We start from the raw sequence: 10700 nt of genomic DNA on the forward strand, positions 1-10700 counted from the left end.
GGGGCGGCTGGGCCGAGGCGTGGGGGAGGTCTTTTCTTTTTTATAGTGTTTTGTTTTTATTTTGTTTATTTTTCTTTTAGAGTTTCTGTTTTCTTTTAGTTTTATAAAAACACAATACTATCCCCTAAATTAGTATTAATAAATAGGCTACTGCCATAAAAAGTTTGGCACTAAATGAAATAGTTTGCGATTTTATAATGAATAAAAGGCATTTAATTAATTGTTTTATTTGTTGTTTTAATTATTTTAGGGTATTTAATCACTTTCTAAAAATGTTGGTTCACCACCATAATTACCTATGAATTATTTCACATTTTGAACACTTTAGTTTTGACATTTGAAAACTTTATTTGTTTGACTTTATTTTAAATTTGAATTTGAATCAGTTTTGAATCATGTGAGATTAGCAACAGTAACAGTGATGACTTGGCACTATTAGCATGGGATTATTGTAGCTTAATTATCCAGGTGTTACATGTATTCACTATGTGTTAATGCTTTCTTCCAATTTTCTATTAAAAGGAGGCCCTAATATCCCTTAGATTTCCTTATGGACCCCGCTGCCATGGGAAGGTAGGACGAAAGATGTCATGCAAGTTCTTGTTATGAGCATGTATGACTATATACAGAATGCATGCCTACATTGAATTGATGAATTGGAGCAATTGTGTATCGCTCTAGGTTGGGACAGTTACATGATGAATGTCATCCACACAAATATCCATCACTGATCCAGTGCCTACGCTTTGCTCATATTGTCTTTGCTAAGTTACTACTGTTGTTGCTGCTGCTGTTACAATCACTACAAAACTGCTATTGTTACTGTTACTGCTATTGTTGCTATTGTTATCGTTACTATCAAACTACTATGCTACTAAACACTGTGCTACAAAGAAGCAACTTTCCACGTGTGGTTGAATTGACAACTCACTGCCAAGGCTTATAAATATTCTTTGGCTCCGTTGTGTCGAATCAATAAATTGGGTGAAATACTACCCTCGAATACTATCGCGATCCCCTACACTTGTGCTTTATCAAAGGTAAGTATTAGTAGCAGGTACCAAAGTGATCCTGGACTGGCTCACTAGTTGCTCAAAATAAATTAAGTACCTCAGAAGGACAAAAAGGACATGCTCCTTGTCTATGCAGGAGATGAAGAGTTAATTGTAAATGATTACACGAACACTAGCTTCATGGCTAATATAGATGACTATCGGGCTATGTTAGGATAATTGTTTGAATAGTTTCAAGCAAGAACACTATTGTGGGTTCTACAATGAAAAAAGAATATATATTGAAACTTAAGATGTTTCGACATGAGTAAGTATTGATCAAGAAGCTTCTTGATAAAGTAAGTGTGGTTCCATGTGCAATGGACTTTATCATGATAGAGTGGTACCATTGATCAAGCAAAGGAACCAAAATATTACAAGAAGATTAGACATAACAAGCACAAACATCACACTGATTTCAATGTTTTAGATCCGATGATGAAGACTCTACCACAAGCAAAACATGAGCAAAACTGGATAGCCATAGGTGTTAAATAAACTATGTAACTAATTATTGACTCTAGTGCAAGTGGGAAACGGTTGGAAATGTGCCCTAGAGGAAATAATAATGTATTATTATATTTCCATATTCATAGTTAAGAGTTTATATTCTATGCTAACTGCTATGATCCTGGAATATGCGGTTCCTAGTGTTGCTTCTAAGACTGGCTCAAGTGTTGTTGGTGATCATGTTTTCTGGATCTTAAGATATCGTTAAGTGTAACGATAGTCCTACAACAGATATTGAGAGTAGGACGTTAGAAGAACGATCATATTGAATCGACCCAAACTTGTTTGTTATACTTTGAGATTATATCGTCTAAACTTAATTATTATAACACGGAGTGTTAACATGTGTTTTAGTTCCTCAGACCATGAGAGTATGGTAGTCACTTTTTACTGTACGGTGGATTTTGGGGTTGCTCAAACATCATCCGTAACATGTTGATCATAAGACAACTTACAGGTTCATCGGAAAGTTTGACAAGGGACTAGATAGCTCGAGCGTGGAATTTGCTCCTACGATGATGGAAATATATTCTTAGGACCCTCTCGGTGTGATGTCATCCATTTTCGTCAGGCCAAACACAACTGACTATGTCACGGGGATGTCAGAACATGTCAACAAGAAAGAAGAACAAAACCGATAGCGAGGGGACCGGTATATTGAGTATGTGTATGACTCAAGAGGATACTGATATGTCTCCAACATATCTATAATATATGAAGTATTCATGCCAAATTTACAACAATTTTATATGGTTTTGGTGCACTTTTATATGATTTGAATGAAACTAACATGGACTGACGTTGTTTTCAGCAGAACTACCACATTGTTTATTTTGTACAGAAATAGAAGTTCTCAGATTGGGCTGAAACTTTTATGGTGATTATTTATGGACAAGAAAAGACCCCCGAAGCCTTAGAGGTGGATCAGACAAAGTCCAGGGGAGCGACGAGCTCAGGGGGCGTACCCTGGGGGTAGGGAGTGTCGTCTGAGCTCGTTGGTCCCTTGTGGGGGCCCCCTAACGTGAAACCGACTCCAAAAATTCCTATAAATATAGAAAACCATAGAAAGAAACCTAGACCTCCCACGCCGCCGCAAGCCTCTGTACCAAAGCGATCTCATCTGGAGCCCTTTTCCGGCACACTGCTGGAGGGGGAAATCATCACCGGCCATCTTCATCATCCGGGCGATCTCCATGACGAGGAGGGAGTAGTTCACCCATGGAGCTGAGGGTATGTACTAGCAGCTATGTGCTTGATCTCTCTCTCTCTCTCTCTCTCTCTCTCTCTCATGTTCTTGATTTGGCACGATCTTGATGTACCATGAGCTTTGTTAATATAGTTGGATCATATAGTGTTATTCCCTCTCTATCTTTGTTGTGATGAATTAAGTCTCGCCCTTTGAGGTTTCATTATTATTGGATTGAATATTTGGATTTGGGATCACGTAATGTATGTATTGCATGTGGATACCCAAGGTGACAATGGGGTATTCTACTGAGTCACTTGATGTATGTTTTGGTAATCAACTTGTGGGTTCCCGTGGTGACATTGGGGTAATCCAGACATAGAGGTTGATACACGTTTTCGTCCTACTTTCTCCGTTAGAAACTTTGGGGTAATCTTCGAAGTTCTTTGTGTTGAATTGAATATTATGAATCTAAAATTGTTTGATGCATGTTGAATAATTGGCTCACGAATACTTGTGGTGACATTGGAGTATCTATGTGACATTCGAGTTGATTGATGCGTATCATATGTTGTCATTGTAGTACGAACTATAGGGATATTTGTGACACTTATAGGGATGTCTCAATAGATTGATCGGAAAGATAATTTTGAGATCGTTCGCTACCTACAATAATTTCATCTCATGTTCTCCACTATTGATAAGAACTTTGGAGCGATTCTTTGTCGCATATTGAGGGATTGCTATATGATTCAATTATGTTAGCACTGTTGAGAGACTGCACTAGTGAAAGTATAAACCCTAGGCCTTGTTTCTAAGCATTGATATACCATTTTGATTGTTGTTTGCTACTTGTTACCTTGTTGTTTTTATTCTTTCAGATTACAAAAACCTATATCTACTATCCATACTACACTTGTATCACCATCTCTTCGCCGAACTAGTGCACATATACAATTTACCACTGTATTGGGTGTGTTGGGGACATAAGAGATATCTTGTATTTTATTGTAGGGTTGTTTGAGAGAGACCATCTTCATCCTACACCTCCACGGATTGATAAACCTTAGGTCATCCACTTGAGGGAAATTTGCTGCTGTCCTACAAAACTCTGTGCTTGGAGGGCCAACAGAGTCTACAAGAATAAAAGTTGCGTAGTAGACATTAGATACCAATACATCTCACGTCGGGTTTTGTAAAGTATCGCGAAGCAAAGGGCATAACACATGATAACCAAAGGTTCACTCGAATGTCATTCCTATAATCATAGGGATCGATATGGATGTCCATGGTTCCGCTACCGGTCATTGAACAAAGGATATTTATTCATGTCTACGGTTTACCGAACCTACAGGGTCACAAGCTTAAGGTAATCATGATTTGCTTAGCGTTAGTACGACGAGAGTGATGAGGAAATATTTGTGAAATAGTTTCATTAATATTTGAAATAGTTTCGAGAGGAACGTGAAGCGTTTCAGGGTCACCGAAAGGGTTTCAGAGTTTATCAGGCAATACCGGGTATTACTGATAAATAATATATGGGTGAAAAATCTTTCCGAAGATGTTAAATTGATAATAAAAGACTCTCATAATAGCGAGGAGGCTTTTATATTTAATTAAATATCAGTGGGCCTTAAAAGGCCAAGTGGTGGAAGGAGAATTGGGCCACAAGGGCCCAATAGGGGGTGCCCCCCCCCCTTTCCACTTGGGGAGGCCGAATTGGATTGGGGGGGGGGGTCCTCCCCCTCTAGGCCAGCGCAATGAGGGAGTCTCATTCCCTCCTTGTGGTGCCTCTCCCTCTCTCCTCCAACCTATATATACTGAGTGTTTTGGCACTTTACCCACAAGTTTTGGAACCTCATGTAGTTCTCTAGTTCTAATTCTAGTTGGTCTAGTTGATCAAATAGAGCTAGAACTAGATCCTCTAATCCTCATAATTAGAAGCACAGTGTAGTTCTAATCTCCTCCCTCTAATTCTCCGGCGGCGATTAGCTCTGGATGGCGAAGTGCTGCAAGATCGTGTAGACCGTACGCTTGCAACTCATAGAGAGGCCATGCTTTCGGCTTTCTGTTCGAGGAACTGTTCATGGGCAGTTCGCGGGATCGTTAATCTACGGTTCGTGGGACTCCAAGTACGATCTACACCGACTCGTCTTCTTCCGCTGCAACTCGGAGTCGGTAACGATCTGAGCCAGCTCCGCGCCCCGGCGAGAGAGAGGCAGTGGCTTTTACTCCGCGCCGAGTGACCGAGTATATTTAGAGGATGGTGAGGCGCCGGAGGATAATTTGTACTCCACTAACCCTTTTTTGGGGTCGGTTCGGTGCGTTTACTTTTTACTCCTCTAACTCCGGATAAGGGACCGGTTAGAAATGCCCTAAGACATGTTGCGTCCTTTCGAAAATTGTGTTGTTCAAAATCAAAGTCAGGGCATGCAACTAAGAGCGTCTACAGCCGAACGCCTCAAATAACCATCAAACGTTCGGACAGACGACGGGTCATTGAAGTTATTACATTTCTTTTTATCTTTCTTTTTGCCCTTGCTTGGTTGATGTGTCGAGGCGGCTCTAGCCTCTGTGTTGTAAATGGTTCGGTCTCTATTTTCCCCCTTGCTTAATTAACGGAAAAGGCGAAATTTTGTCTTTCCTTAGAAAAGAATGTTCTAGGTAAGCTTATATACGTACACTTGAACAGTCACGAGTAGTCCTAAAAAGAGCTCGTTTAACTTAGATGGCATATCTGCTTGTGACCTTGTTTAAAATGCTTACATGTCGAAAAAAAGTTAGAAATTTTCTTAAAAACAGAAGTCAAACTTAGGCTTAGGGCCTATTTGGTTCCAAATAAGTCACCAACTTATAAGTCAAAAAGTGAAAAAAGTGACTTATTTTGCCAAACAGATCCAACTTATAAGTCACCCCAACTTATAAGTCATAAGTTGCTCTACTCCAAGTTAAAACTTATAAATCACCCCCTTTTGCATGGGTCTCACCACCTGCATGATGTGGATTGATGTAAAAAGATGTGATCACGTGATTTATAAGTCTAGTGACAACCAAACAGGCGTGACTTATAAGTCACTGGTTTTAATTCACCTAACTTATAAGTCAGGTGACTTATTGGAACCAAAATGCCCTTATTATGATAATTAAAAACTTTAAAATCGACAAGGCCTATAGCTAGGTAGGTGTACGCGTGCCAATACAGGTAGCACAGAGCGTGCATCGATCGATACGGTCCTACGGTGATGGCTGGCTCGATGCATGCATCGATGCTGTGCAATGCATGCACGCTGGCTGGCCTTTGCATGCAGTGTGCCGCACCCTACCTATCACCTATCTGTCTGTCTGCGCTCTCCTGTGCAGACACGTCGGCGCAACTTCTTAAAAGTAAGATTTTTAAATGTTATTTTGAAGTGTTTCGTTTGACCCTACGCCATTTTGCGTTTACAACCTCAAGAAAAACTTTAATACCCCCACGTCCTGACCACCATATCACCAATCGCCCATCACCACGTACATTGCATACTCCTCTATAAATACATGTGCCCGTCCAGCACTTGCACAGAGCGAACTGCCTTGTTCTCTTTTTGTTTCTTCTACAAACGTCTATGTGTTTTCTTCTTCTTGTTGAGCGGAAGATCATCACATCGTCTTCTTCTCTCCTCCTCCCTTTTACCTAGTTTGGCGAAGCCTCTTCCCTTCTAGCACACTCTAGCCAAGCAGAGTCAGATTTTCCTTGACTGAGAGAGAAAGATAAAGAGATGAGGGAGGATGATGTTCTTGCTTAGATGGTCATGCCCATGTGAATGAGTGAAGCTGCCAGCATGATCTATCTTTGATTCGCTTCTGCGTGTGAATCCTTGTTAGATCATGACTGACAGCCTCATTTCTTCCCAGCAATGGGCATATACTGTGTGTTTGAAGCATGGGGCCGAAAGGCATCGTCGCCGGCCAGGGGTAAGTGGCTAGCTGATCTGCTGGCTCCTCATGTTAAATTAACCCAGCTCTAACCATGAATGTTCTGATGGAACTTTGTAGTGCTAGTATATGAGCTGTGTGAGCCAGTTTCATAGTTGAGCAGCAAGGGAAACCAATTTTTTTATTTTTTCCTTTTTATCACAACTTTTCTGCCAGTTTGATTGTTTCATACAGTAGTTGTTAAGTCAATTCGTGGGGGATCCATCGCTTTATTTGGTCACATGCTTAGTTTATTGTCTCTGATGTGGGCCTGCTTTTTGATTAGGTTACGATATTTGTGGAGTGCACCGGTTTCAGTTTGTTAGCACTAGTATACTATGCCTCCAAACAAGTTAGTTAGTTAGCGACTACTTTAATGGTAGTTCATATGATTATTTAGGAAAATAGTATAGTCTAACCGAAGCACTTGGCCACAAGCCCACCAACTAACTACCACAATATATTTATTTAGCCAATCAAATCTAGCTAGCTATACATGATGATTTCATGATAGCGACATCTATGTACTGGGTTCCTGCACTAGCTAATCCATACCGTCGATCAGCTACACAGGCATACGGCTCTATTTTCTTTGCAAGATATATCTACAAACATATTCCATTTACTTTTATGTAAAATACACTATACGGTTTTTCAACCAAAGTGTACGTATGTCGCCAAAATTACCCAGACATATGATTTTCATGTAAAATATACTACATACTGATAAAGCAATTGAAATGCACACATGTAGGGTCACCAAATTATGCCCTCTTGCCGTGTATATATGTATAGGAGATTGCATAACAAGATCCAAATGGGCAGCTAGCTAGATTAAGAAAAGGTCTAGATCTACCAAGCTAGTACATGTATGCATATGGAGAAAGCTATAACTGGGCCACTTTCAAGCTCTGGAACGGAAATGGCGATATAAACATAGATCTTGTCACTTTCTCGGTTCCAGAACTGGCCACTGCACAATCCCACTGCCAGTCTGAGCAGCCCACATTTTTCCATGCTAGTTAACTAATTTAGAAATCATATTCCTAACAATATTGTGAATCTAATCAAACAGTAACAACAACTTATAATTTTTGGTAAAAGAAACAGTTCTAATTATTTTATGATACATCCATCTTCCTTCGTTATCAATATTAAAAAGTCATATCTATTATTTATTTTCATTTCTATGAATGAAAATTGTTTTAGGGTAAACATTTTTTCGGGTATAACAAGCAGTACCAGTTATCATAGTGATCAAAAGGAGGAAAGGTGAAAAATATTAAAGTGATTAGGTACTAAGTGTCTTCACAAACATATGTACTTCAATTTCTAACAAACTGATAATTAAGTCCTGATCATAAAGTTGCAATTTTAGACGACAGCCCTACGATTGGAATTCAAGTTAAAAGTTGCTACCAAATAAATGTGATGTCGACATGCACGAAATGGTCCCTAGCTAGTAGCTAGACTACACACAGAATCGATGACAGATAAAACAATCTCAGTTTAACACAAAAAAAAGGTTAGTAATAACATTATAAAATCCTGGTGAATGGAAAGACGTGAGAAGCCTTTGGATGCCTTTGGTGCATGCCTTCAGTTTGGGACCGCAATTTTTTTTCCATACATGTATTGATCAAGAGAAACGATGACATTTCTTCTCTAGCTAACTTTTAGATCTAATATTTGGACGCACATGACATGTACACACACCTTAATTATCCATGTGACCGCCACACAAGCACGCATCTTTGGTACGCATGTATGGCCATTAACTTTTGGATCTATGCTTTTTCGCAAAAAAAAAACTTTTGGATCTATGCTAGAATTATTTGTTTCAACTTGAGCTGAAATTAAGTAGGGAGTAAGTAGGAAAATATAAATCGTTTAACACATTTTTTTTTTGAGGCAAACTGGTCGATGGCCATGCATATTTTTTGAAAGGAAGGCCTAGGCCTGGTGTTTGACGCCATGATAAACAAGAAATGTGAGAGATATCAAACGAAACAATCAAACTAACAATACACAAGAAGCGCCGCTTGATCCTCGAGGTCCGAGGGGGGTGATGGAGCCATGCATATATGAATGTACCCTTGGTGTCCTTGTATTCCAATCATCTCTAGTAGTTTGTTGCAGCAGCGATTTTCACAGTACTAGTAGTGCCCAGTTCCCACTTCCCATCACAGTACCGTCCAGAAAAAATAAATAATGGAAGAAAAAAAATCAAGTGAAGGAAAAAAATGAGAGAGAGAAGGGAGCATTCTGAGTTTCTCTCCCACCGCTTGGCCTATATATCCTCAGTCGCTTGCTGCTCTCTTCGACCTCCTTCCCCGCCCCCAATTATTCCCACCTCTCTCTCCCCCTCTCTCCCTCTCTCTCGCCAAAATGCCAGAGTTATTCCCCTTTCTCTTTGACGGGTAGATCAAGGTGCACCACGAGCTGGTGAAGCTGCCAGCATGATCTGATGACCTAACTCATGGATCAGAGTCCATGTCAATCAGGTCATGCTGGAGTTTCATCTGCTGGTCGGAGCACCACGAAAACCCTAGAATCCCATGAAATCTATCCGTGGGCCATCTACCCTTCCTGCAGGTTGTCCTCAAGGTGAGATCCATCCAATTCGCTTCACTGCCTCGTGACCGACCGATCGATGCCTGGCTAGTCATTAATTCCTGTGTAGGTTGATTCTGTCTTGGTTCTTTGTGTCTATTTTCTTTCGATCTTCCATAGCAGAACGGATCTGGGTTTCTTGGGTGTTACTAGTGTAGTTTTCTTCAGATCCTGCCTTTTTTTCTTTCCTCTCCAAGATTTACAGGCCAACAATGAAAGTTTTCTTTCATGAGGTGACGTTTAAATTGACCTGTCCCGGTAGTAATATCTGAATCGATCTTGTGGCTTGTGATTTAGTTATTTTATTTAGATCAGAATTTAGGTATTTATGTAACTTTTTTTTTGCGATGTTAAAGACTGCTTAGGCAGCCTTTGGCATTAGTTATCTTTGACTGATTAGAATTTAGGTATAGTACTGTTTAGGCTGCTTTGGAAGTACTCAGGTTAATGTATGTGCTTATTTTTCAGACTTAGATGTTAATGTTCCATCTGTATTTTAGTAATACTTAACTGCTGTAGGTAGCTAGGTCAATTTGCAGGAAGTTGAAAAAAACTAACTGCCGCCAAGATTATAGCTTTCTTGATCTTCTTAATCATAAAGAGGGTTTAGTTCCATATCTATGGCATGGCTAGCTTAATCTTGTATGTCTTGAATGATTGTTAGGGGCACAGAGTGATATTTTCCTCAGCAATTGAAGATTTGGATGCAGAAGAAGCAGCATATAAATTTCATCTGGAAGGTGGAAAAAAGTTGTTGCGTGATCTGTATGACTGTATCTGAGCAGCATTATTCTTCTTGATCTCACGCATTGATTGATCCTTGTTGCACCTCTATTATTTCCTTTATGGATTTGTCGTGGTATTATCCACTTGTAAATGCGATGTATGGGCGTGTTAATACCACTGTCTCTAACTTCTTGCATAGTAGTATCGGGAACATGATGCTGAATTACAAATTGTTTTCATCAGCTGTGATTAGGATCGTTCATTTTGGTCTTGTAAGTAATGGCACTGAATTAACAAATACACCAAGTAGTGATAATTTAAACGAAAGGTGGATATGGGACAGATCGAAAAGTGGGTGTGGAAAAGAATTATGAACTGAGTTGTCATGTCCATCAAGACAATGGATTATCAATTCTTGCTTGCAAGATATGTCTACAGAAGAGCTGGTAGCACAGCTTGAATGATTGGCCCTTGCTTGAAGAATGAAACTGCCGTCCATCCATCTTTTCATGATCCCCCTTTGCACGCATGATTGCCCACACTTTCCTCCTCTTTTGGGCCTGGTACTATATATAAGAGACACGCCACATCCATATCACACATCACAAAATATATTTTTCCCTTCCTGTTTTTCTTTGACATATGGATGTTGTTAATCT

At 39.8% G+C, this 10700-nt stretch overlaps 1 long non-coding RNA gene across 1 annotated transcript; it reads left to right on the top strand.

Moving 5' to 3' along the window:
• Window positions 1-6326: 6326 nt before the first annotated feature.
• Window positions 6327-10453, top strand: LOC123110448 (uncharacterized). Its single transcript, XR_006453424.1, has 2 exons — window positions 6327-9309; window positions 9980-10453. It is a non-coding gene; the product is annotated as an uncharacterized lncRNA (long non-coding RNA).
• The last annotated feature ends 247 nt before the right edge of the window (window positions 10454-10700 follow it).

The sequence above is a fragment of the Triticum aestivum genome, chromosome 5B (assembly GCF_018294505.1).
Source record: "Triticum aestivum cultivar Chinese Spring chromosome 5B, IWGSC CS RefSeq v2.1, whole genome shotgun sequence".
Taxonomy (NCBI): domain Eukaryota; kingdom Viridiplantae; phylum Streptophyta; class Magnoliopsida; order Poales; family Poaceae; genus Triticum; species Triticum aestivum.